This window comes from Lepidochelys kempii, chromosome 4 (genome assembly GCF_965140285.1).
Source record: "Lepidochelys kempii isolate rLepKem1 chromosome 4, rLepKem1.hap1, whole genome shotgun sequence".
NCBI lineage: Eukaryota > Metazoa > Chordata > Testudines > Cheloniidae > Lepidochelys > Lepidochelys kempii.
In genome coordinates this window covers 96077352-96103696 of record NC_136383.1, presented here as the reverse complement: position 1 = coordinate 96103696, position 26345 = coordinate 96077352, and the positions used below count along the sequence as shown (strand labels likewise).

Sequence of the window (26345 nt, the reverse complement as noted above, 5' to 3'; positions counted from 1 at the left end):
GATATAACCGCGTTTGCTCCAACTCCTCAGACAGAGACAAACACCTACAAGATCTCTGTCAAACATTCTTACAACTACAATACCCACCTGCGGAAGTGAAGAAACAGATTGATAGAGCCAGAAGAGTTCCCAGAAGTCACCTACTACAGGACAGGCCTAACAAAGAAAATAACAGAACGCCACTAGCCGTCACCTTCAGCCCCCAACTAAAACCCCTCCAACGCATTATCAAGGATCTACAACCTATCCTGAAGGATGACCCAACACTCTCACAAATCTTGGGAGACAGGCCAGTCCTTGCCTACAGACAGCCCCCCAACCTGAAGCAAATACTCACCAGCAACCACATACCACACAACAGAACCACTAACCCAGGAACTTATCCTTGCAACAAAGCCCGTTGCCAACTGTGCCCACATATCTATTCAGGGGACACCATCACAGGGCCTAATCACATCAGCCACACTATCAGAGGCTCATTCACCTGCACATCCACCAATGTGATATATGCCATCATGTGCCAGCAATGCCCCTCTGCCATTTACATTGCTCAAACTGGACAGTCTCTACGTAAAAGAAAAAATGGACACAAATCAGATGTCAAGAATTATAACATTCATAAACCAGTCAGAGAACACTTCAATCTCTCTGGTCACGCAATCACAGACATGAAGGTCGCTATCTTAAAACAAAAAAACTTCAAATCCAGACTCCAGGGAGAAACTGCTGAATTGGAATTCATTTGCAAATTGGATACTATTAATTTAGGCTTAAATAGAGACTGGGAGTGGCTAAGTCACTATGCAAGGTAGCCTATTTCCCCTTGTTTTTTCCTACCCCCCCCCCCGACGTTCTGGTTAAACTTGGATTTAAACTTGGAGAGTGGTCAGTTTGGATGAGCTATTGCCAGCAGGAGAGTGAGTTTGTTTGTGTGTGTGTGTCCCCGGGGAAAAAAAAGGGGGGGGGGGGTTGAGAAAGCCTGAATTTGTGCTGGAAATGGCTCACCTTGATTACCATGCACATTGTAGGGAGAGTGGTCACTTTGGATGAGCTATTACCAGCAGGAGAGTGAGTTTGTGTGTGTATGGGGGTGGGGGGGTGAGAAAACCTGGATATGTGCTGGAAATGGCCCACCTTGATTATCATACACATTGTGAAGAGAGCTGTAACTTTGGATGGGCAATTACCAGCAGGAGAGTGAGTTTGTTGGGGGGGGGGGGGCGGAGGGTGAGAAAACCTGGATTTGTGCTGGAAATGGCCCAACTTGATGATCACTTTAGATAAGCTATTACCAGCAGGACAGTGGGGTGGGAGGAGGTATTGTTTCATGATCTCTGTGTGTATATAATGTCTGCTGCAGTTTCCACGGTATGCATCCGATGAAGTGAGCTGTAGCTCACGAAAGCTCATGCTCAAATAAATTGGTTAGTCTCTAAGGTGCCACAAGTACTCCTTTTCTTTTTGCGAATACAGACTAACACGGCTGTTACTCTGAAAAATGACATTTAGGACATGCCAGTTTATCATGAAGTTGAATGCCAAATTTTCTCCAGGACAAACTAAAAAAATTCCCCCACCTAAAACAGAGTAATTTGAGGTCATAAATATAACAATTTGTGACTTCTTAGTCTCACTAGTACATATTTATAATCAACTTCACAAGAAACATATTGGCCCATAAACCTCATTATCTATATCACGGTTAATATATTTTCTCTGTTTTTTTGTGTTTGTAGGCTTCAGAGCAGTAAGTTTAGCAAATTTTAAATTCATATCAGGACTTACAGAACTTCAAAAGGGGCTGTACAGAATCCATGTAGAGAAAGTCCCTGACATCAGAAATTCTAGAAGCGGGCACAGAGAATGCACAGTTTGACAAATATTCTATGTAATAGGGCACACAGATGAAAAAAAAAAAAAAAACACATGCTGCTTTTTTTAAAATAACTCGGTAACCAAGTATAGTTTGTAAGAGGATCTTGCACATATTTCAAAAATAGCACATGTACATGCTTTAAAAGCATTTATTTGGATTGAATTTTGTGAATAAAACAGCATTAACATTTTATTTTAATATCTCCTCAGGTGGCTATCAAGTCAACATAAATAGATAAGTTATACACACAGAGCTTTTATTTTTCGTGGTTTATTAATTTCAATTTTGGGGGTGTATTTTTAGCAATTTTTGAGATTTTATGTAGACATAAAAAAAAGTGGGGTTTCAGAGCTCTCTTTATATATACTGTAATGAATAATACACATTATAAAAGCACAATAAGGAACCTTCAGTGCACACTACCAGAGTCTACATGGAACATTTAGCATGCAATACATTAGTGAGCTTTAGAAATCATACCCCTATAGACTGCATTACTGTTCCATGTAGACAAGCCCTTAGATGCAAGTAACCATTTCTGGTGCTTTCCCAGTGTTTATTGGATGAACACAAATTTCATTTTTATTTATCTACTTATTTATTGTATCACAGGTATTTTACCATGGTTTATCAATTAAAACCAAAAATCAGAAGTCCTAATTATATACAATAAATCTATCCTAATCTCCTGCATTTATACAAAGAAAAAGACTGAAGAATGAGAGAAGTAGGAACAAAACTAACTTTTTTTTTTTTTTTTTTTTTTTTTAAGATTACTTATATTCACATACATTTAGGAAACCCATGTTCCACCTTCAACCATTTTTATTGTTATACTTGATAATTCTCGTCCTTTAAATTAAGAATAGATTCCAGATTTCCTCAAATTTTAACAGTTTATTTTATATACTGTATCTGACATTTTCATATGCATATTTAAGTTGTCTGAAATCTACTCCCCTATTGATGGTTCCAACACTATTCCTGTACTTCAGTAGGACATTTTTGCTATCACTGGCAATCCAAATGGGTTTCCCAAAATCAAAATTCCTACCCTTCCAAAAGTTAAGTCAAACTAAAACAAACTCCTCTTGATATTGTCCTTTTGATATTCCATTGTTAATAGCTCTCTATATACATCTCTGTGACTTTGTAAAATAAATTTGTTGTAGGAGAGTAAAAACTGTTTTCATAAAGGCCAGAAAACTTATGTTGAACGTTTTATTTTTTTTCCTTAACAAAAACAAAGCTAATGGACCCAAATTCTGTAGTCAGTTACATTAGTTTTAAATAGTCTAGACGTAAACAGAAGATTTTGGCTACATATATCAGGCATGATCTTTCATCTATAAATCCACGCCCACTGTCCTTTACTGCATGGTTCAACTAAATTATGTACATCTATGTGTGTTTTTAATCTCTTTCTTTAATCAACATTTTTAATATCCTTCCTGAGGTGAGGCTTCTACAATTAACTGGATCCACCCAGTTCCCTTCTTAATGATGGGAACTAGTATATTAGTCACCTTCTGGTCTGATACTTCCTGTATCCTTTGTGAATATCAAAAGTACTCACCAAAGACTGTACAGTTTCCCTTGTTACAGCCTTCTAAACTATGAAATGCAGGTCATCTGGCACGGTTAACTTTTAATAGTTCTGCCTGCTTTACTTGTTCAGTTGCACTTAATTCGCCTTCCTTGCTGTGTATCGTGAAAACATATCACTCTCTCAGAAGTCACCTTCTGCCTCTTGTGGGAATATAATGACATAAATAATTCATTTACTCCTTGAGAAACATCATCCTCATTTCTCACTAAGTTTCTTGTCCCTCAAATATCTCTATTGTCATCTTGCCCGTTGGCTTCATATGTTCTCAAAGGATTCATTATTTTTCTCTTTACTTGGCTACATTTTATTGTTAACTCCTAAATTATTTCACAGATCAATTCCCTTACAAACAACACAGGAAACCTTCCCCACCTTAGTCCGCCATTTCCAGATTTCCTCTTTCAATAAGACATCTGCTCTTACATACAGGGGTGGTAGAAGGGTATGTCTACACCGCTGACATTAAAGCGATGCCGCGGCAGTGCTTTAACTTGGCTGTGTAGCCACGGCTCCAGTGCTGGGAGAGCGCTCTCCCAGCACTGTAATAAAACCACCTCTGTGAGGGGAACAGCTCCCAGCGCTATAGCACTGCCAACCACTGTCACTTTACAGTGCTGAAACTTGCATAGCTCGGGGGGGTGTTTTTTCACCCCCTGAGCGAAGAAAGTTTCAGCACTGTAAGTGGCAGTGTAGACAAGGCCTAAGGCAAGTAGTTTGTGTGTAATCATGTCAGTCTGAGGCTTTAAGACTCCTCTCACCTTCATTGCCAGACACCCTACATCTAGACTGGACAACTATATCCTCCCACACACTCATAAGTCCCACTAAGCAAGCTCTGTGCTTGTGACAACTACAATACACACAACTTTTTCCATCCTTTTCGACCCTGTAAGCACCACTGGCAGGACTAGTACCTTATCCTGTAAGCTCTACAGAGCAGCAACTGTCCCCTTGTTACGCATTTGTACAGTGCCTAGCACCAAGGGGCCCTGTTCCCTGACTGGGACTTCTAGGTGCTACCATAATACTAATTATTATTTAATATTTAGTAACTGCCTATGTGCAGTCAAAGGACTGTGGAGACAGTGGCAGTCAATCAGGAGATTGATCTCCAGTGGGGAGATCAGATGTTTCAGTACAATCAACCCCCCTACTACAGCAATTGATTAGCAGCCAACAACATGCCACTTTCTCCGACATATCAATAACCCAGTTACAAAGCATTCTGGGACACCTGCACAACCACACAGAGCCAGGAGCTCTGGTTGTCAGGAGGATGTTGATGCACCGCTGAAAGTTCTCTCGCATGCTTACCTACACTTACAGCGCTGCAGCACGGCTGCTACACTAGTGAAGCTGCACTTCTGCAGTGCTTAGTGAAAACACCACCTACGCTGATGGGAGAGCTTCTCCTGTCAGTATGAGTACTCCACATCCCTGAGAGGGGGTAACTGCGTCGATGGGGGAAGCCCTCCTGTCAACATAGCACAATCTACAATGGGGGTTAGGATATTCTATACCCCCGAGTGATGCAGTTATACCGGCATAAGTTTGTAGTGTAAACCAAGCCTCACTCTCACCCTGAGACTACAGGAGGACAGACACAGGACCAACCCAGCCAATCCAATCTCTCTGGATTTTAACATGATAGAGAAACCTCTGCAATGAAGGAAAGGAAAAGGGAGGCCTGCATCAACAAGAGGGAAGAGAGGAGTTCAGGAAACATGCATAAATAGCATTAGTCTATGTCATGTCCATGGGAAAAGGTGGGGATGGTTCCCCTTTGAAGTCCACCTTAACCACTAGGGATGTAAAATATTAAGCGGTTAAACAGCTAACCGATAAGTATTAGTCTCACCGTTAATGTTATGTTAATGTAATGCAGTTAACATTTAAAACAGATTGGTAAATTAATTTCGTAACTTTGTAATACCTAATGTGCACATTAAAAATGCCGCAGCAATACCCGAGGCGAGAGGGTGCTGGAGCTTGTAGCACTCTCGCAGCTCGGGGCACTGCTGGATCAGCCCATGCCTGGCGGAGAGGGCACCACTTGGGGCAGGCCGGCAACCACCCCGGCTCTGCTTCTCTTTCAGCTGGCTGCGGCGGTGGGTCTGCCAGAACACTTGGATCTGCCCTGGCACCGCTGCTCTCCTGGCAGTGATCCGCCAAACTAGCTGCACTAGGCAGCTCCTAGTAACTGAGAGAGCAAGGGGTGGGATCAGAGCAAGACGCACAGCGCCCGGCCACATACACGCAATCTATCCCCCAGCCCACTGCACCAGGACCTTGCCACCCTGCCCCTCTGAACATCCCACTTCTTCCTCCTGGTGTATAAATAACTTGTCCCCTTCTGCTGGCTGAACTTGTTAATGATTAAACAGTAAACTGATATAATTTTAATCATTTAAATGCGTACTTTTAAAAACTATATTTACATCCCCATTAACCACTACGTTGTCCTCCCCTTCACCATATCATATGGGACACTGTCCCTTAAGAAGCAACAAGCAAGGTTTCCCCAGGTATTTTAATAGGTTGGGAGCTGTCAAAGTTTCCTAGTGGGAGGGGAAAATATAAGAGGTTTAACAAACAATTTAGTTGTGTTTATTTGAACTATCAGATGGCAAAAAAATGTGAGGGAGCCTTTCAAGGAGAAGAAATAAAACCCCAAAGCAGTTTTATTGCTTATAATATTTTGGAGGCAGCTCTGAAGTTGGGGATTACAGAAGTTTGCTAATGACCCCATATATCTTTCCTGCAAGTAATTCCATTATTGGTCACATAGCACATTTCCAGCAAGATATGCTTTGTGGACAGGAAGAAAGATACCACAACCAACATTTTCAAAAATGGGTATCTCAACAGTCATTTAAATAAGCACTGAGGAGCCTATGGGCATCCTTTGACAACCCTGGCAGTGGTCTCTGGCCTGAGGACTTTACAATCTAAATGAATACACTTTAGATGAAGGATGGGATGTAACAAAAAGCTAATGACTAAGCACTAAAGTCGGACGCACATATTGCTAGTTCCACTTTATTTCTGTGGTGATTTGTTTTGTTAATTGTTCTTCCTTCCAGCAACTGTAAGACTGGAACACAGAAAGCTAAAAAGTAATTCATCTTTACAACTCAGTCACTTGCTTTCTACATCTGATTCCCCAGCCTTCATCATCTCTCTTTATCCTCTGGCAGACCCACACCCCCATGTGCACAAGGCATCCAACAGTTCTGCCATTTATTTTGGTCTTGTGCTGGTCTGTTCAGGCTTCGTAGTGTCAGGCCGATGATGTAGCCATCATCTACACGTTGCCCATTTAGATTGTAAGTTCCTTGTGGTAACATGTTTTACACCTAGACACTAAGGAGTTTGTGCAGTATAAATGCCATAGATAGAATAGACCTTGCTTTCCTACTTTTTTTTATGAAGTACCCAAGAGACTTTTGAGGCAACATAAATATCAAAGGTTTAATATTTTTATTAATACCCCTCTTATTGCAACCAGCCAGGTTTCAGTTATATCTATGCTTATTTTTTTCCCCCATGGGCCTCATGAGAGTCTTTCCACTGTTTCCAGTGGGCTTTGGATGAGGCTCTATTTACATATGCCATCAGATCTCCTGTTTAATACTCCTCAATGAGGTAATGAATGGCAATTAAAATGTCTTGCATTCACTTAAAATAAATAACTTTGTGAAGTTAAATCGGGATTTAAACAAAACGTAATGGAAAGTAGTCAGGTAAGCATTTAATTCCCAATGCAAGTACACGCTTCCCACTTATCTTTCTCCCCAGTCAGACCCGTTCTTTTTTCAGCATACTTTCATGCACAACTCATAATTCATGTGCTAAGAAGCATTATTTCATAAAACTGAATAATGTATTATCATTAACATATAGTCAAACAAATGTTGTCTAGTAACAAATCCAAATCACTTGTCATATTTACCAAATCACTGTTTTAGGTTGTTTGTTTATATGAAGATATGCATTAATATACAGAAGGGTTCATCATCAAGTTATGAACTAAGCAGTTGGCTATTAAGGACGCTGTCGTATCTCCTGCCACCATTTAAGAAATTATACTTGAGAGGTTTCAGATAAAGGGTTAGTTAATTCCTACTATTACTTGCACCAAATTATTATAATTTAATGTCCACTGACTACATGGAGAGCGTTCTTGTCAGTGAATGCTACAAAAGAACAGCATGCCTCCACAAATAGACAACATTATCAATATACTATATGTAACAACTTCAAAGTGTTAGTCTCTTCTGCTGGTAAAAACAAATTAAAACACAATTTTTGGATTAACATATTTACAGATCATTTAATGTCTACCAGTTTCTCCCCCTTTGGAAATTAAGTACGCTCACTTACACTCCATAATTATACTGAGTGCAGAAAAAGAGACCACTACCAGCTAATAAACATGAGGAAAATTATTCTTTACTGAACATAAAATTCTGTGAACCACGTATTTTTAAACTGACAGCACCAAAAATACACCAGGTGTATTTTTTTTAGAAAGATATCTTACTTTTAAAAAAGCAATAAAGTACTGGAAATGTTCCTTTTTGTGACTTTAAAATTCAGTTGCACCTATGTTTTAAAGACAACTGGAAAACTATTCAAAAGCATATCATCATGGCAAAATTCACCTACAGTTTCCAAAATCAGAGTTTTACCATGGGGCAGGTAAGTCTGCTTTGTCTGCTGAGAGATACCTAAAACATACTACAGTATAGTAGAGAAGACAAAAGGAAAACAAACAAAACAAAAACAAACTACAGCTTGGTTTCTCTGACTCAGAAGTACCAGTGGATGAATCTAAACTGGTAAATGACTACTGTGTTTTGGCGTGATCACATCAGTACTGCAGTGAGATTTTATGCAATAATTTTAAAGCAGTGGAGTCCTGTGACATATGACAGTGTATATTGTAAGGCTCACCCAAAGGTTTGCTTGGAGACAATTTACCACCACAGGTAAAGTTCATAGTGTGCCCAAATCAAAATATTGGCCACATTGGAAAGCCTCTGTTTTAAAGAGTGTTGGAGCTAAATAATTTTTTTAATCACTAGAAATGAGCAAATCTCTATCAAATATTATTACTGTTGCAATATACTAAAATTAGACCTAATAGTTTACATTCATAAATAATTTCCCCAGAGTAAACTATAGCCTACTTGGTTTATCTACCCCAATTCCAAGGCATCTATAAACGCATCAATCCTATCAATGGGTAGACCATGTCCCCTTAATTATCCTAATTCATGTATAGACTGCATATAAAAAAAAATAATTCTCTCAGTAATCTTTTATACAGAGATGCAAAGTTGGTTTCAACACTAGTTGTCACTACTGAACAAGTACACAAACAAATATGTTTTCAGAGTAGACAAAAAAGCTTGGCAAATTTTTAGTAAAAATCGACAAATGGAAGTGGGTTATTGGTAAAACACAGACAGTATGTGCTAAAAGTTGGAGCTATGCAACCTCAGGTCTCATAAATTAAACAGGGTTTGGGCTTTTAGAACCTGGAAAAGCAACCTCCAAGGACAGCCCACAGTGCTGCAAGTAACTGAGCTGGTGATTCAGCATCAACATTGTTTCCCACTGTGGTCTAGAGTCTGCAGTCTGATCTGTGCAAGTAGACTGCTGCATCCATGTGGAGCCCCACAGACTTCAATGGGGCCCCCATAGTGGTCTGATTCACAGGTTAAATTGCAGATCAGCTCCTAAGACAGTATTGAACCAGCACCCCAGGATTTTTCAGAGGAGATGTAAAACTAAGTTACTTCATCAAATTGCACTTTTTGCAATGTCTTGGTCAAATTTAACTGTAAGTGCATCCGTAAAATTCTTCATATAGTTTTGATTCATTTCCCCCCCTAAAAACTGGCATGTACTGTTGCCACCCCCAAATGTTTACTGCATTCCAACCAAAGAGCGCTGCATTTCACTGGTATATGAACCCTGTTTATACCAAATCTAGAGAGTGCTTTAAGCCCTTTCAGGACAAAAGAAACTATTACAAAAATTAAGAATTATTAAAGCACTGTAACCTATCATTCAAGATAACTTCTCATCTTCTCTGAATTATGGGCATTGATGTAAATTCCACAAGCAAAAACTCAAACGGAATTTTTTCAAAATTTATGATCATTTTACTATTATCTCTACCATCTTCTAGTAACAACATCATCTGCACCATTGCAGGAAAGGTCAACCACCTTTCCATTACAGATTTCTCCTTTCAGGAATTTATAAGTGAGCCAGGATTTATAAGAAGCTGGTACACAAAAGTCAATTTGGAAACAAGTTTTTAAATTTTTACCTGTTTATATTTTTAAGTCAGTTCAAACAAGTTATAAGGGCACATAAGGAAGTTTACCATCCAAGTCACCTCTTTGCACACAGTTCTGATTTAAAAAGAAGTTTCCATGCAATTAGGTATTGCTATGGCCCAATTCCTTAGTAGCTTGGAGGAAAAAAATTCCAACTACCAAGATATTTTTGGAAGTGGCTACGAAGCATGCTACAAATCTACCTCTCAAAATAATTTTACTAAAGCAAACATAACTATGCATTTTTAAAATTGGTCCAATGTCTACACTAGTGGTTCTGAGCAATTTGTTGTATTTTTCAAACAATGTTATTAAAATAATATTACCAGAGAAAGAATACATTAAAATAAGTATGTCTGAAACAGAGATAGCAGCCAGATACTTTTTGGTTTAGAGTTCTGCTGTGGGTAGGTATAGATATTGTATGGTTTACTCGCATTGTACATTCTACCCAGAATTTCTCAAATGTGGCCATCATGTGGCCACCAGGGGCTTTTCTTGTGGCCACAGCCTCCTGGGCGGGGGTGGGGGTGCAAAGCAGTGGTCCTTCCCCCAGGGCCAACAGCAGGGGTTGGACCCTGCTCCCCACTAGAGACACAGGCAGCTAGTGAGTTCCCCACCTTCCTGGCGACTGTAGGGTCCGGTTCCAGCCCTGGGGTGGTGAGCAACAGGCTCTGGCAAAGGGACTCCAACCCCCAGCTGCGGGGCTCACCCCCTCATTGCCTCTGGCCCCCACTGCCTCCACCCAGCCCATCATGCATTCCTCCCCTCATCCCCTACCTACCAACCTCCCCATCCAAGGCTTAATTTGTCCCCAGGCTTGCCAGGACTGAGTAAGTCTGACATGAAAAGTGATATCTGTTAATATCACTTTTCACAGCCACAAACTTACAAGCTAACAAGTCTTTAAAAAAAAAAAAAAAAAAAGAAAAAGAAAGAAAAAGGAACAACAAAGCAAGTTTCAGAGTAGCAGCTGTGTTAGTCTGTATTCGGAAAAAGAAAAGGAGTACTAGTGGCACCTTAGAGACTAACCAATTTATTTGAGCATAAGCTTTCGTGAGCTACAGCTCACTTCATCAGATGCATTCAGTGGAAAATACAATGAGGAGATTTATATACACACAGAACATGAAAAAATGGGTGTTATCATACACATTGTAAGGAGAGTGATCACTTAAGATGAGCTATTACCAGCAGGAGAGCGGGGGGGAGAAAACCTTTCGTAATCAAGGTGGGCCATTTTTAAGCTTTTAATTGCAATTCAGCAGTCTCTCTTTGGAGTCTGTTTTTGAAGTCTTTTTGTTGTAATATTGCGACCTCTAGGTCTGTAATCTACCAATGTGATATATGCCATCATGTGCCAGCAATGCCCCTCTGCCATGTACATTGGTCATACTGGACAGTCTCTACGTAAAAGAATAAATGGACACAAATCAGATGTCAAGAACTATAACATTCATAAACCAGTCAGAGAACACTTCAATCTCTCTGGTCACGCGATTACAGACCTAAAGGTCGCAATATTACAACAAAAAGACTTCGAAAACAGACTCCAACGAGAGACTGCTGAATTGGAATTAATTTGCAAACTGGATATAATAAACTTAGGCTTGAATAGAGAATGGGAGTGGATGTGTCATTACACAAAGTAAAACTATTTTCCCATGTTTATTTCCCCCCACACACTGCTCCTCAGACGTTCCTGTTAACTGCTGGCAATGGCCCACCTTGATTATCACTACAAAAGATTTTCTCCCCCAGCTCTCCCGCTGGTAATAGCTCATCTTAAGTGATCACTCTCCTTACAATGTGCATGATAACACCCATTTTTTCATGTTGTGTGTGTGTGTATATAAATCTCCTCACTGTAATTTCCACTGAATGCATCCGATGAAGTGAGCTGTAGCTCACGAAAGCTTATGCTCAAATAAATTGGTTAGTCTCTAAGGTGCCACTAGTACTCCTTTTCTTTTAACAAAGACAAGAACCTGCAAGAGCACCTTATTTGTGTTTTTATTCTGTTTAGGTCCAGTAAAGAATAGACAACTGCACATTATTTTTATTATTGAGTCTGCAAAAAGAGTCAATAAATTATATTTACTTGGACATGTATATGTGCATAATTGTTTGTTTTTCCTAAAGTTAAACTGGCAGCGTGGCCACCAGCAACAGTTGGTGGCCGCACTTTGAGGCCACCATAAATTTTGTTCTGAGAACCTGTTTGCACTTTGTCAAGTATTGCTATTGTACACTACCAACGTGGAACTTCACTTTGTTTCCAAGTCCAAAAGACTTTGATTCATCCTTGTTCCTCATTTGACAGATAAAGGTGATACAAGACTGAGGAGTCAGTCAGCTTATCACCATCTACAGACCAAATGCCAGAATTAATCTTTACCTTGACCCTGCCTCTGCTGAAACCCTTATTTCATGCCATCTCAAGTATAGAAGTTCTTTCTTTACAAGCTTCCTAAATTCCTACTCTCTCTAATTCAAACATTGCATCTGACTACTCTGAGTCCTATTCCATACCCCCTAGTGAAGCACTGACTTCAATGACAGCAGAATCAGCCTCTTAAAAGTAAAAGATTGGGCCACATCCCATCCCCATCTTCACTGGCTTCTCATGTAGTCAGCCACAACTCTAAGAAAAAGAACCCAGGTCTCCTGGCTTCAAGCTCCGTGTCCTATCCACTGGGAATGCTAACCATCCTATTTTGAGCTAATCTTGATGGTCTCCCAAATTGGGAATGCCACATTTGCTTGAGCTGCTTTATTGATAGAGAATTCTTCTCAATTCTAAACTCACTATAAAACTATTCTTCTTCCTGAATAGTCTATACTTTATTCACCTTAATTTCACCTGTTAAAAAAATAAACCTCATTCCTTCAAATGATCGATAGAAACTACTTGGATTTTTGTATGGTTTATTTAAAATTGTTTTTCCATACAAGAAAGTTAAAGAATTGTTATTGTGTCACAATGACATTGTGAAATGCTCTCTACTATGGACTCTTATTTATTTAAATATGCTACATTCTTGTTTTTAAAAAGCTTGTGTTAGATATACAGAAAATAGTTTTTAGTACATCAGCTAATTCTGATGCAGTCAAAATAACTAAAGCAGGAGCGACACCAGAATTATGACAATATTAGATCTAGAATTAATCGATAACACATGTTGACATGGAACTAGAGGACATACAGTGCCAGCAGCAGCTAAAAGTGATGTATCCTTATCTGGGTTTTAGAATCTTATGGCATTTGCAGAACTCAAGGGAAATTACTAAGATTTACTGTGTATGTGCTTATTGTACTTTATAACTACCACTGTAGTGAGGGATTGCTTTGCCTCCATAAGTTTGAGACTTTTAACACTATTTTAATGTCATTCTTTGTATTACATAAAAATGCAGGCTTTGTGATCCCTATCTCACCCTTCTAAACAAGTTCAATCCAATGTCAGAGCCATTGTGTCTGTTTGGGGCTTTTCAATGCATGTCCATTATGCAATTTTTACTGTTTCATAAAAACATCTCTTAAAGACTGTAAATGCTTTGAAAAAGATAAAGGGCTAGAAGGGTCGAGTGGAGACAATGACAAAAAAAAATCCCATGCACTTCAGTGGTGCAGATTCAGGCCCAATATGTTGGATAAATAAAACTACAGCATTTTTACAATGGCCAAGATTTTGAACCTACTTAAGACTTGGCTAATAAGCTGTGTCTTCTATAAATAAAAGGAAAAGCCAAATTCCAAAACACCCCAATATGCTTCCAGGGGTCCTTTCTTCTACATTCGCTGCTCAAATGACTTCTACATCGTGCGCGCTCTGCACCACCTCTCGGTCCTCGGATGCTCCTCACACCCCACTCCGCTTCCTGTGGGCCTCCGCACGGATAAGGCTGGAGAGGAGCTCGTGGGCTACAAGGCCATGTCTACCGGAAAGCCCTTTCACCTCCTTCCCCGCCTCATTTCGTACCTACCGCGCTTTAGCTCTTAATCTCCCCCTTGCTTTCTACGCCCCGCACTCTCCCTTGCCCTCACCTCACCGCAGCCAGCATCCTCCCGCCGGGGACAGCTCAGCTCTGCCGAGCGCCTCCGCGGCGCGCACACGCACACACGCGGGGGCTGGGGCTGGGGCTCCCTCCCAGCCCACCACCCCGCCCTGCCTCCCCCAGCTGACGGCCAGGAGGGGCAGCCAGGCGGTGGGGCTGGTGGGACAGAGCCGGTGATGTCCACCGTCTTCTCCAACCCCGGGCGCGCCCTGCGCCCGCAGCCGCGGCAGGGAGAGCGACGGTGAGCCAGGCGCGCCCGCCCAGCACGGGGCACCGCGGCGGCGGCGGCGGCTGGCGGAGAGCCGAGCCCACGTTCTCCCGCGGGCGCGGCCCACCCCCCAGGCACGTCCTGCCCTTCCCCGGCTCGCCCCAGGCACAGCCCAGCGAGGCCAGGCGAAGAGGAGCCGGGGCGCACCTGGCCGCTGCGCTCCGCCTCGCCAGACTTACCCCTGCGCCGCCCGGGCTGCCCCCTCCGCTCGCCGCCTCTCGCCCGCACAAGCGGCGCCCAACATCAGCTGCGGGATGTAACCAGCCCTCCGGAAACGCTTTCCCAGCTTGCTGCGCTTAGCCCAGGAAACAATTCCGGCCTCTGGCCGCGGCGGCGGCGGCGGCTCCTCCTCCCGTCCCTCCTCCCTCGCCGCCGCCCGGCGCAGAGCGAGCTGCGGCACCCGAAGCCTTGGGAACATGGTTGACGGGAATCCTCTGCCCAGGAAGGAGGGCGACGCCCTGTGTTCGCTGCTAGTTTTGCAGCTAGATTCTGCACGGCCGGATCCTGGGAAAACCGGGCTGCGTGCGTGGCCTGGCTACAGCGATGAAAGGAAAATAGTAAGAACGTGTTTGCTACCAACGCGATCTTCAATTTATGCAAGAAAGATCTGGATCTGCCTGTCGTTTTTAAGGTACCCAGCAAGCCAGTATCTGAGCGCCAGAAACAATAAATGGCATTAAATCTGTGGGGGAAGGTGTGTTCCTCCTTCTCCCCAGAATCCCCCCATGTCTCCTATCTGCATGCCTGAATCTTGTGTTTCACTATAAAATCCTTCATTCCCAATTTTCAGCGTACAATACGTTTCTATAAATATACTCTAAGGCTCACCCCCTCTTTTGTAGGGTGATCCTTTAACCAGCCTAATCTACACTAAAATTATTCTGGACAAAACTGTTTGAGACACCCAACCATAATACAAATAGGGGCCACCTAGCACCACTTCATAAATACATTAGTTTTTTCATATTTCAGTGTTTTTATAATTACATAAAAATAAACAAAAATCTCTTCTGCTGCAACCTTAATGTAAGGTTATTAAAATCAACAATGAGATTTTAAAATATGTTGGAGGGATACATCACCCAGCGTGCCAGTCTGTCATGAAATTTATTGATTCTTGTTATAAGTTTTTGTTTCTCTCCATTTACTTGTGGAAGTAAAATAGGTGTCTGTATGTGTATATATAACACACACACACACTGTTTTATAATTCTGATTAAGGTTGCATTCGTCTAGCCCAAGATGAAAGGTGGTGTTTCTAGTTCCTGTTGCTTTTCAGAACATTTAAGAGCAACAACTCAGTCTTGCTGATCTAAAGATTGTGTAGCACCTTGATGAGTGGAGGGCAGATACCTAAAATAGTGACTGTATCCTTTTCTGCCAGTTTCTACCAGCATCAGCTCAGCCCAGGGCTGGATTACCCAATAGGCAGACTAAGCACATGCTTAGGGCACCAACAAAGCTGGGGGCACTAAAAAAAATGAGATTCGTTTTTGAAAAAATTGGATATTTGATATTTCAAAAAAAGCATTGAAGTAGTCATCATGGGAAAAATCAGAACTTTATTAGACTTCCTTACACTCCACTACACACTCTTCCCCTGTTTTTCTGTTCTCTTTTTATTACTTATCCCCACCTAAACCAGGGGGGCATCCTACTAAAGTAGATCGAAATAATCCGAGGAAATCAGATCCTGTCATGTATTGCAATAAATTTATGTTTTATTATTGATATATTCTTCTGAGTTATATGTACTTGATTCATTTTTTTCTAATATATACACACACATACATAAAAATAGTGTACGTTGTGTAATTTGGGGTTTTTTTAAGTTCAGATAACTGAGATAAGGGGCAGGATGAAATGTAACCGAGTAGAGTACAGAAATGTAAACTGGCAGAAGAAAAGAAACAAAAAACTAGTGAAATTTTCCAAAATCTTCCAAAGCAAATCCATCAGAAACAACATCTTCTCTCAGTAGCACAGACATCATTCCAAAACCTGTAGGTGTTTCAGAGACTTCTTCTACTGGTGATACAAACACCATTCCAAAACATGTGGATGTGTCAGAGACTGTAACTGATCATCCTACTCCTGGTGGTAAAACAGACGTTGTTCTAGAAGGTGTGGATGTGTCAGAGACTGAACCTGCTCATGCTGTAAATAATAGGAGAAAAGATCCTGGTGTGTGGGTTGATTTCAGTACCGATGATGTAGCTTACTGGATAGATCGTGGACCAAATGACTGTCAACACCACACTGGGCCCATTTGAGAAATCATGTCAGACTTTTACCAATGGCAAACCAACATATTGTCCACAAAAAAATATTTTTCAGCATGAAAGCGAATGGTGAGAAATACACTCGAGAATGGCTACTGTATTCACCATCAAGAGGATCTGTGTACTGTTTTGTTTGCAAACTTTTTGCATATGAATCTTCAACATCCTGGTTTGCTGCAGATGGATTTAGGGACTGGCGGAATACTGTTTTAATTGAACAACATAAAAATATCACTACTCACAGAGATTCAGTGTTGACATATTTAAATTGAAGACAGGATTGACACAAAAATTGGAAGAACAAATTAAAGGGAAGCGTGAATATTAGCAACATGTCTTGCAGTGTGTTATAGCTATTATTCAAACATTAGCTGAATGTGGTCTGCCTTTCTGGGGATCAACTGATGCATTTGGATCATTGCAGAATGGAAATTTCTTGGGATTGTTGGAGCTTGTGGCTCAGTTTGACCCATTTTTATCAGGCCATATCTCAAAATATGGGAATGCTGGCAAAAGTAACCCATCATATCCAAGACAATATGTGATGAACTCATCAGTCTAATGAGTGACAAAGTTTGTTCAGCTATTGTGGATGAAATAAGTACTGCTGGGTACTTCAGTTTATCTGTCGACTCTACACCTGATCTTTCACATACTGGTCAATTGAGTATTGTAGTAAGATATGTGTCTCCCACAGATAGAAAACCAGTTGAACGATTTATAACATTCCTCAGTTTGAAAAGCCACACTGGTGAAGAAATGGCAAATCAAGTACTGCATTATCTGTGCCAAGTTTGTAAAATCGATTTCTCAAAGTGCAGAGGTCAATCTTATGACAATGCTGTCCACATGTTAGGGCATTATCAAGGAATGCAGAAGAAGCTTTTAGAACAGAACAGAATATGCCATATTCATACCTTGTGCTGCACACTCTGTCAGTCTTGTTGGCCACAGTGCTGTTGATTGTTGTCCAGTGGCAGTAAGTTTTTTCTCAACAGTCCAGTTACTTTATACATTTTTCTCTGCCTCAACACACCGATGGGCAGTTCTTAAAACATATTTGGGTAATGATCGTGTGTTGAAATCTCTCTAATACTCGCTGGGGGGCACATGCAATGGCAACAAATGCAATTCTGGAGTCCTACTCAAAGATTGTGGATGCATTAGAAAGTATAGCTGAAGACCAATCACAAAAGGGAGAAACTATACCAGAGGCAGAAAACATTGCAAACAAGATGCAAGAACTAGAGTTTGTATTCATGTTGACCATGTGGAATGAAATTTTACAACACTTTTACCACACAAGTCAAGCTCTCCAAGAAAAAGAATTGGATTTGAAAACATGTGCAGACCTCTGTCAATCAGCAGACACTTACACACTTTGAGGAATGATTTCAAAAGTCTTGAAGACATATCAAAAGATATCTTGTCTGATACTAACTACAAAGAAGCCCAGTCCTGCAAGCGAATCAGGAAAAAACAATCAAATGATAGCAGTGCAATAGAAACAGCATTGAATCCTAGAGACAAATTTCGCATATCTACTTACTACACTATAACTGATACACTTGAAGCTCATAGGAAGAGGAGAGGTGAAGTGTACAAAGAAGTATCAAGTAGATTTTCTTTTCTAAATGATATGGACTTATCTGACTAACAATATTCACAAGGTTCCCGAAAGCTAGTTGACTCATACCCTGTTGACTCGAACATGAATGTCTGTGGAGAAGTATGGCAGTTCCACTGTTATATGCGTGCAAAGTTTAATGAAACAGGAAAAATGAAATTCAGTCACATTGATCTTCATGACACAATATTGAAAAACGTATATTTCCAAATGTAGAGATTGCACTACATATTTTTCTAACATTGATAATTACTAACTGCTCCGCAGAACGCTCTTTTCCTCAGCTGAGAAAAAGAATAAAAAACCCTCAGAGAACAATAATGTGTCAGGACAGACTTGATTCACTTTCCCTATTGTGTATGGAAGCAGACATGCTTCGTTGAGTCAGCTTCGATGAACTTATCCAGAATTTTGTAATCAGAAAATCTAGAAAGAAACTATTTTAATTTCAGCATACATGTAAGTTTTGTGTCATTTCGAAAAATAAAATTTTATTTTACGGTGTAGTATTGTTTTTATTTTGAATTACATATGGGGGGGCACCATAATGTTTTCAGTGCTTAGGGCCTCTAAAGGCTTAATATGGCCCTGGCTCAGCCTTACGGGGGTTGAATTGAGCCAGGTGCCCTTCCTCTAGGACAGTGGTTCTCAAATTATTTTTCGTAGACCACTTGAAGATTGCTGAGGGTCTTGGTGGACCACTGAAGGATCTTTCCAAATGTTGTTTGTACCATTAGCTAACTATTGTAAAGCACTTTGTATAAAAGAGCTATTTTAAAAAAAAACTTTAATAAGAATTAACTTTTTTTTGTTCTACAAATAAAAGCACACAACTCATATTTTAATATCAGCAGTCTTACCTTTCTAATACAATGGATGTGCCCTCTCTCCCGCACCGTGGCAGCCCCCCGGCTGGGCAGAAGGGGGGTCTCTCCCTCTCTCCCCCACCACGGCAGCCATAGAGCTGAGGCTGGGAAGGAGGGCCATCTCTCCCCGGCAACTGCAGCCCTGGAGCTGGAGAAAGTCGCCTCTTTCTCTGGCCACCGCAGCCCTGCACGTCCCAAATTCCCCTCCACCTCCTCTTCTCACGCCACTACCCGCTCCTACCTACACCCTATTCCTCCCAAGGCCACCACCTTACATGTGCATCTTCTCCAGGGTCCAGGCACCTAATTAGTGGAGTCATGCCTGTGCGGCTCCACTAATTAGGTGGGTGGCCCTTCATTCTTTTGTGTGCGGCCTCCCAGGCACGCACCTTAGAGGGAACTATCCGCAGACCACCTGAATGGTGCTCACGGACAACTGGTGGTCCACGGACCACAGTTTGTGATCCTCTGCCCTAGAAGCTTATTTACATCAAGGACAAAGACATGAATAAGTGTCACCTGTATATGCAGATATTTGACCTCAAAGCACCCTATTATTTCCCCTAGCAGTAAATTAGATTTATTGAATAGGAGGGGAAACTACAAATAAATCTGCAGATCTCTGCAAGTGGAGAAGTAACTGTCCATTTATTACCTTTGGTGATCTAACCAAGAGGTATAAGAAAAGCCATGTTAGTGCAACTCATTCAACCACACCATCTCTCACAAGCAATACTTAATAGTAGACTATTTTGAAGGTTGCTAGAAAGTGCAGAAGATGAAATGGACGTTTGTCTCCTGTCCATTATTATGAGATTATCCATCAGTGCAACTCGCACCATCTTGTTGTACATGGTTGTACACAGAGAAAAAAAAGAGTTCAGCCAGCACGTTGTAACATTATTGATCTGCAGCATTAAGTACTAACTGGACTACTGCATGCCTCAAAGGGATTGATAGACCAGTCTTCATGTTTTCTGATTATAGTCTTTTTGCATAAGTAATCTGTGCACCATCATAATTTGTGAGAGTGATGTGGAAGTACAGGATGTTTCAGGGCTAGTACATCAATGGTAGAAGATAGTAGTTTTATCTGAAGAGTTCACTATATTTAACTTTGCAGATGTATAGCTTTCTCCATCAGGATGGTCTGGAAACTCTCTACATTTATGAGTCTGTGGGCCTGGATTAATCTGGTTGGTTCTTTTCCTAGTTGAAAAGTGAAAGGATCATGGTCTATTACTATGTCCCTAATGTTAATACCCAGGGTACAGATTTAGCCTAGGATGTGTCTCAGGACTCAGATACAAGTGATGAGAGCTATACAAAGGCCTAGATAGTTGAGTAGCTCCAGTGCTTAAATTGTAATGAAAGAGGTGTCAGGGCACAAGCAATTTTTTTAATTTCATATCTGCCATGGCAAGCCCAGAGGTTCTGGGACTATGAACTTCCAAGCCCAGATTTTAGTGTTTCAATGTACCAAAATCTCTGCAGAAACCAACTGAAGGAACAAGGTAGGCTTGGCAGAGAATCCTTTAAAGACTTGAAAACATTGTTCTCAAGATGTGCAATGAAGAACCTTGGTAACATCCAAAAATAGCGAACACTGAAATTTAGAGGAAGACATCCATGGAATGCTCTTTATGAGCCTATAAATCAATCACTAAATATTTAATTGGGTTTTATCTTCAGAAGCTGAGCCTTTGAGATTACAAAGAAAAAGTCTTCCAAGGTCCTGCAAAATGTACTTGCCTGCTTGTACAGTGAGTCATTTTAACACCACAAGGATCACTGCCAGAATGGAATACACATTCCTTCTATCACACCATCCCAATCAAACTTCACATCCACTTCACCAAAACAGGTAGATCAGTCAAGATTAATACAGATTTGATGGAACACCAAAAGATAATCAACAGCCAGATATACTGCACTATCAGAGGACCCAAAATTACAGAAAAGTCAAAGAGAAAACTATTACTGAAAGGAAATAATGAGATTGGTAAATCTCTTCATACAAAAGAAATTCACTAGTCTCATTCCGTGTGAAGCATCTGGCACTGGCCACTGTCAGAGACAGGATACCAGACAAAATGGACCATTGGACTGGCCCAGTATAGCCGTTCTTATGCTTTTATGTTCATTCATTCGTGCCTAATGGCACGACTCTCATGGCCTGAGCACTCAGTAAGATTCTCATTTGATTTACTGGAAAAGAAAACTAATACAATGAACATGAAAGTGAGTAAAACATACAAGTTGAATATGACTAAATGTAAATAAAGGTTTTTTTGAGGAATATCCATATTAAAGATAAGCATATTAATCTATGTTGAAAAGCAAAAATGATGAAATATTGTAATAAATTATGACCATTAAAATGGAGGGACACTACATTTGGTCCAGATGAGCCATAAAACCCTCTGACAAATATATAAATTACTGTACATCTAAAACGTTTTTGGATACCAAAATATTCCCACTTCCGTCAACTATTTCAAAGATGTAATTTTTGTAAACTTTTAGTGGCTCTAATAAAACGCACTTTTTACATATAAAAGGATATCAATGTTTTTCTGACCTAAAACATACATAGATTTCAATCCTTCATTCTTTACAAAGCTCCAATGGCTGTCCAAAGCAGCAGAATCTGGCCTTTAAAAACTTTCATAATGATCATTTCACTAAGGTCTGATATTGAAAGACAGACTGTTACCTGCTGAAGATGCCAGCAATCACAGCCCTAATTATCTCATATTCAAGTCATCAAGTCATTCAATCATCCAAAGCACAGAATTTGATGGTGATGGGGGACTTGAACAACTCAGACATCTGTTGGGAAAATAACACAGCAGGGCACAGATTATCCAACAAGTTCTTGGAATATATCCGAGACAATATTTTATTTCAGAAGTGGAGAAAGCTACTATGGGAGAGGCTGTTCTGCATGGTCTACACTGGGGGTGGGGAGGGGATTAACCTAAGATATGCAACTTCAGCTATGGGACTAGCGTAGCTGAAGTCAACGTATCTTAGGTTGACTTACCTCACGTCGTCATGGCGCGGGGTCGACTGCCGCCGCTCCCCCATTGCGGTGGAGTACAGGAGTCGATGGCAGAGTGATCTACACTAGACACGATAAAGCGATCCCCGATAGATCGATCGGGTAGTGTAGACATAGATTTGATTTTGACAAATAGGGAGGAACTGGTTGAGAATTTGAAAGTGGAAGGCAGCTTGGATGAAAGTGATCATGAAATGATAGAGTTCATGATTCTAAGGAATGGTAGGAGGCAGAACAGCAAAGATTCCAAGAAGGATTCCAAGAAGGCAGGCTTTAGCAAACTCAGGGAGCTGGTAGATAACATCCCCTGGGAAGCAAGTCTAAAGGGAAGAACAATTGAAGATAGTTGGCAGTTCTTCCTATGGGTATGTCTACACTACGGAATAAGGTCGAATTTATAGAAGTCGGTTTTTTAGAAATCGGTTTTATATATTCGAGTGTGTGTGTCCCCACAGAAAATGCTCTAAGTGCATTAAGTGCATTAACTCGGCGGAGTGCTTCCACAGTACCGAGGCTAGAGTCGACTTCCGGAGCGTTGCACTGTGGATAGCTATCCCACAGTTCCCGCAGTCTCCGCTGCCCATTGGAATTCTGGGTTGAGATCCCAATGTCTGATGGGGCTAAAACATTGTCGCAGGTGGTTCTGGGTACATATCGTCAGGCCCCCCTTCCCTCCGTCCCTCCGTGAAAGCAAGGGCAGACAATCGTTTCGCGCCTTTTTTCCTGAGTTACCTGTGCAGACACCATACCACGGCAAGCACGGAGCCCGCTCAGGTAACTGTCACCGTATGTCTCCTGGGTGCTGGCAGACACGGTACGGCATTGCTACACAGTAGCAGCAACCCATTGCCTTCTGGCAGCAGACGGTGCAGTACGACTGGTAGCCGTTCTCGTCGTGTCCGAGGTGCTCCTGGCCACATTGGCTGGGAGCGCCTGGGCAGACATGGGTGCAGGGACTAAATTTGGAGTGACTTGACCAGGTCATTCTCTTTAGTCCTGCAGTCAGTCCTATTGAACTGTCTTATGGTGAGCAGGCAAGAGATGAGGATGGCTAGCAGTCGTACTGTACCATCTTCTGCAGAGCAGCCATTAGAGGTGGATGGCATGCAGTCCTTCTGCACCGTCTGCTGCCAGCCAAAGATGTAAAAGATAGATGGAGTGGATCAAAACAAGAAATAGACTAGATTTGTTTTGTATTCATTTGCTTCCCCCGTCTAGGGGACTCATTCCTCTAGGTCACACTGCAGTCACTCACAGAGAAGGTGCAGCGAGGTAAATCTAGCCATATATCAATCAGAGGCCAGGCTAACCTCCTTGTTCCAATAAGAACAATAACTTAGGTGCACCATTTCTTATTGGAACCCTCCGTGAAGTCCTGCCTGAAATACTCCTTGATGTAAAGCCACCCCCTTTGTTGATTTTAGCTCCCTGAAGCCAACCCTGGAAGCCGTGTCGTCAGTCGCCCCTCCCTCCGTCAGAGCAATGGCAGACAGTCGTTCCGCGCCTTTTTTCTGTGCGGACGCCATACCAAGGCAAGCATGGAGGCCGCTCAGCTCACTTTCGCAATTAGGAGCACATTAAACACCACACACATTATCCAGCATTATATGCAGCACCAGAACATGGCAAAGCGATACCGGGCGAGGAGGCGACGTTAGCGCGGTCACGTGAGTGATCAGGACATGGACACAGATTTCTCTGAAAGCATGGGCCCTGCCAATGCATGCATCATGGTGCTAGTGGGGCAGGTTCATGCTGTGGAACACCGATTCTGGGCTCAGGAAACAAGCACAGACTGGTGGGACCGCATAGTGTTGCAGGTCTGGGACGATTCCCAGTGGCTGCGAAACTTTCGCATGCGTAAGGGCACTTTCATGGAACTTTGTGACTTGCTTTCCCCTGCCCTGAGGCACATGAATACCAAGATGAGAGCAGCCCTCACAGTTGAGAAGCGAGTGGCGATAGCCCTGTGGAAGCTTGCAACGCCAGACAGCTACCGGTCAGTTGGGAATCAATTTGGAGTGGGCAAATCCACTGTTGGGGCTGCTGTGATGCAAGTAGCCCACGCAATCAAAGATCTGCTGATATCAAGGGTAGTGACCCTGGGAAATGTGCAGGTCATAGTGGATGGCTTTGCTGCAATGGGATTCCCTAACTGTGGTGGGGCGATAGATGGAACCCATATCCCTATCTTGGCACCGGAGCACCAAGCCACCGAGTACATAAACCGCAAGGGATACTTTTCAATAGTGCTGCAAGCTCTGGTGGATCACAAAGAACGTTTCACCAACATCAATGTGGGATGGCCGGGAAAGGTACATGACGCTCGCATCTTCAGGAACTCTGGTCTGTTTCAAAAGCTGCAGGAAGGGACTTTCTTCCCAGACCAGAAAATAACTGTTGGGGATGTTGAAATGCCTATATGTATCCTTGGGGACCCAGCCTACCCCTTAATGCCATGGCTCATGAAGCCGTACACAGGCAGCCTGGACAGTAGTCAGGAGCTGTTCAACTACAGGCTGAGCAAGTGCAGAATGGTGGTAGAATGTGCATTTGGACGTTTAAAGGCACGCTGGCGCAGTTTACTGACTTGCTTAGACCTCAGCGAAACCAATATTCCCACTGTTATTACTGCTTGCTGTGTGCTCCACAATATTTGTGAGAGTAAGGGGGAGACGTTTATGGCAGGGTGGGAGGTTGAGGCAAATCGCCTGGCTGCTGGTTATGCGCAGCCAGACACCAGGGCAGTTAGAAGAGCACAGGACGGCGTGGTACGCATCAGAGAAGCTTTGAAAACCAGTTTCATGACTGGCCAGGCTATGGTGTGAAAGTTCTGTTTGTTTCTCCTTGATGAAACCCCCCGCCCCTTGGTTCACTCTACTTCCCTGTAAGCTAACCACCCTTCCCTCCTCCCTTCAATCACCGCTTGCAGAGGCAATAAAGTCATTGTTGCTTCACATTCATGCATTCTTTATCCATTCATCATACAAATAGGGGGATGACTACCAAGGTAGCCCAGGAGGGGTGGTGGAGGAGGGAAGGAAAATGCCACACAGCACTTTAAAAGTTTACAACTTTAAAATTTATTGAATGCCAGCCTTCTTTTTTTTTGGGCAATCCTCTGTGGCGGAGTGGCTGGTTGGCCGGTGGCCCCCCCACCGCGTTCTTGGGCGTCTGGGTGTGGAGGCTATGGAACTTGGGGAGGAGGGCGGTTGGTTACACAGGGGCTGTAGTGGCAGTCTGTGCTCCAGCTGCCTTTGCTGCAGCTCAACCATACACTGGAGCATACTGATTTGGTCCTCCAGCAGCCTCAGCATTGAATCCTGCCTCCTCTCATCACGCTGCCGCCATATTTGAGCTTCAGCCCTGTCTTCAGCCCGCCACTTACTCTCTTCAGCCCGCCACCTCTCCTCCCGGTCATTTTGTGCTTTCCTGCACTCTGACATTATTTGCCTCCACGCATTCGTCTGTGCTCTGTCAGTGTGGGAGGACAGCATGAGCTCGGAGAACATTTCATCTCGAGTGCATTTTTTTTTTCCTTTCTAAGCTTCACTAGCCTCGGGGAAGGAGAAGATCCTGTGATCCTTGAAACACATGCAGCTGGTGGAGAAAAAAAAAGGGACAGCGGTATTTAAAAAGACACATTTTATAAAACAGTGGCTACACTCTTTCAGGGTAAACCTTGCTGTTAACATTACATACATAGCACATGTGCTTTCGTTACAAGGTCGCATTTTGCCTCCCCTCACCGTGTGGCTACCCCCTCAACCCTCCCCCCTCTCTGTGGCTAACAGCGGGGAACATTTCTGTTTAGCCACAGGCAAACAGCCCAGCAGGAATGGGCTCCTCTGAGTGTCCCCTGAAGAAAAGCACTCTATTTCAACCAGGTGACCATGAATTATATCTCACTTTCCTGAGGATAACACAGAGAGATAAAGAACAGATGTTGTTTGAACACCAACAAACATACACTGCAATGCTTTGTTGTACAATGATTCCCGAGTACGTGTTACTGGCCTGGAGTGGTAAAGTGTCCTACCATGAAGGACGCAATAAGGCTGCCCTCCCCAGAAACCTTTTGCAAAGGCTTTGGGAGTACATCCAGGAGAGCCGCGAATGCCAGGGCAAAGTAATCCTTTCACATGCTTGCTTTTAAACCATGTATAGTATTTTAAAAGGTACACTCACTGGAGGTCCCTTCTCCGCCTGCTGGGTCCAGGAGGCAGCCTTGGGTGGGTTCGGGGGGTACTGGCTCCAGGTCCAGGGTGAGAAACAGTTCCTGGCTGTCTGGAAAACCGGTTTCTCCGCTTGCTTGCTGTGAGCTATCTACAACCTCCTCCT

At 42.4% G+C, this 26345-nt stretch overlaps 1 protein-coding gene across 5 annotated transcripts in view; it reads right to left on the bottom strand.

Moving 5' to 3' along the window:
* Window positions 1-14501, bottom strand: part of APBB2 (amyloid beta precursor protein binding family B member 2) — a 319944-nt gene extending 305443 nt beyond the window's left edge. For all 5 annotated transcript variants that reach the window (XM_073342186.2, XM_073342194.2, XM_073342189.2 and 2 more), the window contains exon 1: window positions 14345-14501. The gene's annotated coding sequence lies outside the window, so the exon portion shown is untranslated. The remainder of the gene's footprint in view (window positions 1-14344) is intronic.
* Window positions 14502-26345: the final 11844 nt, after the last annotated feature.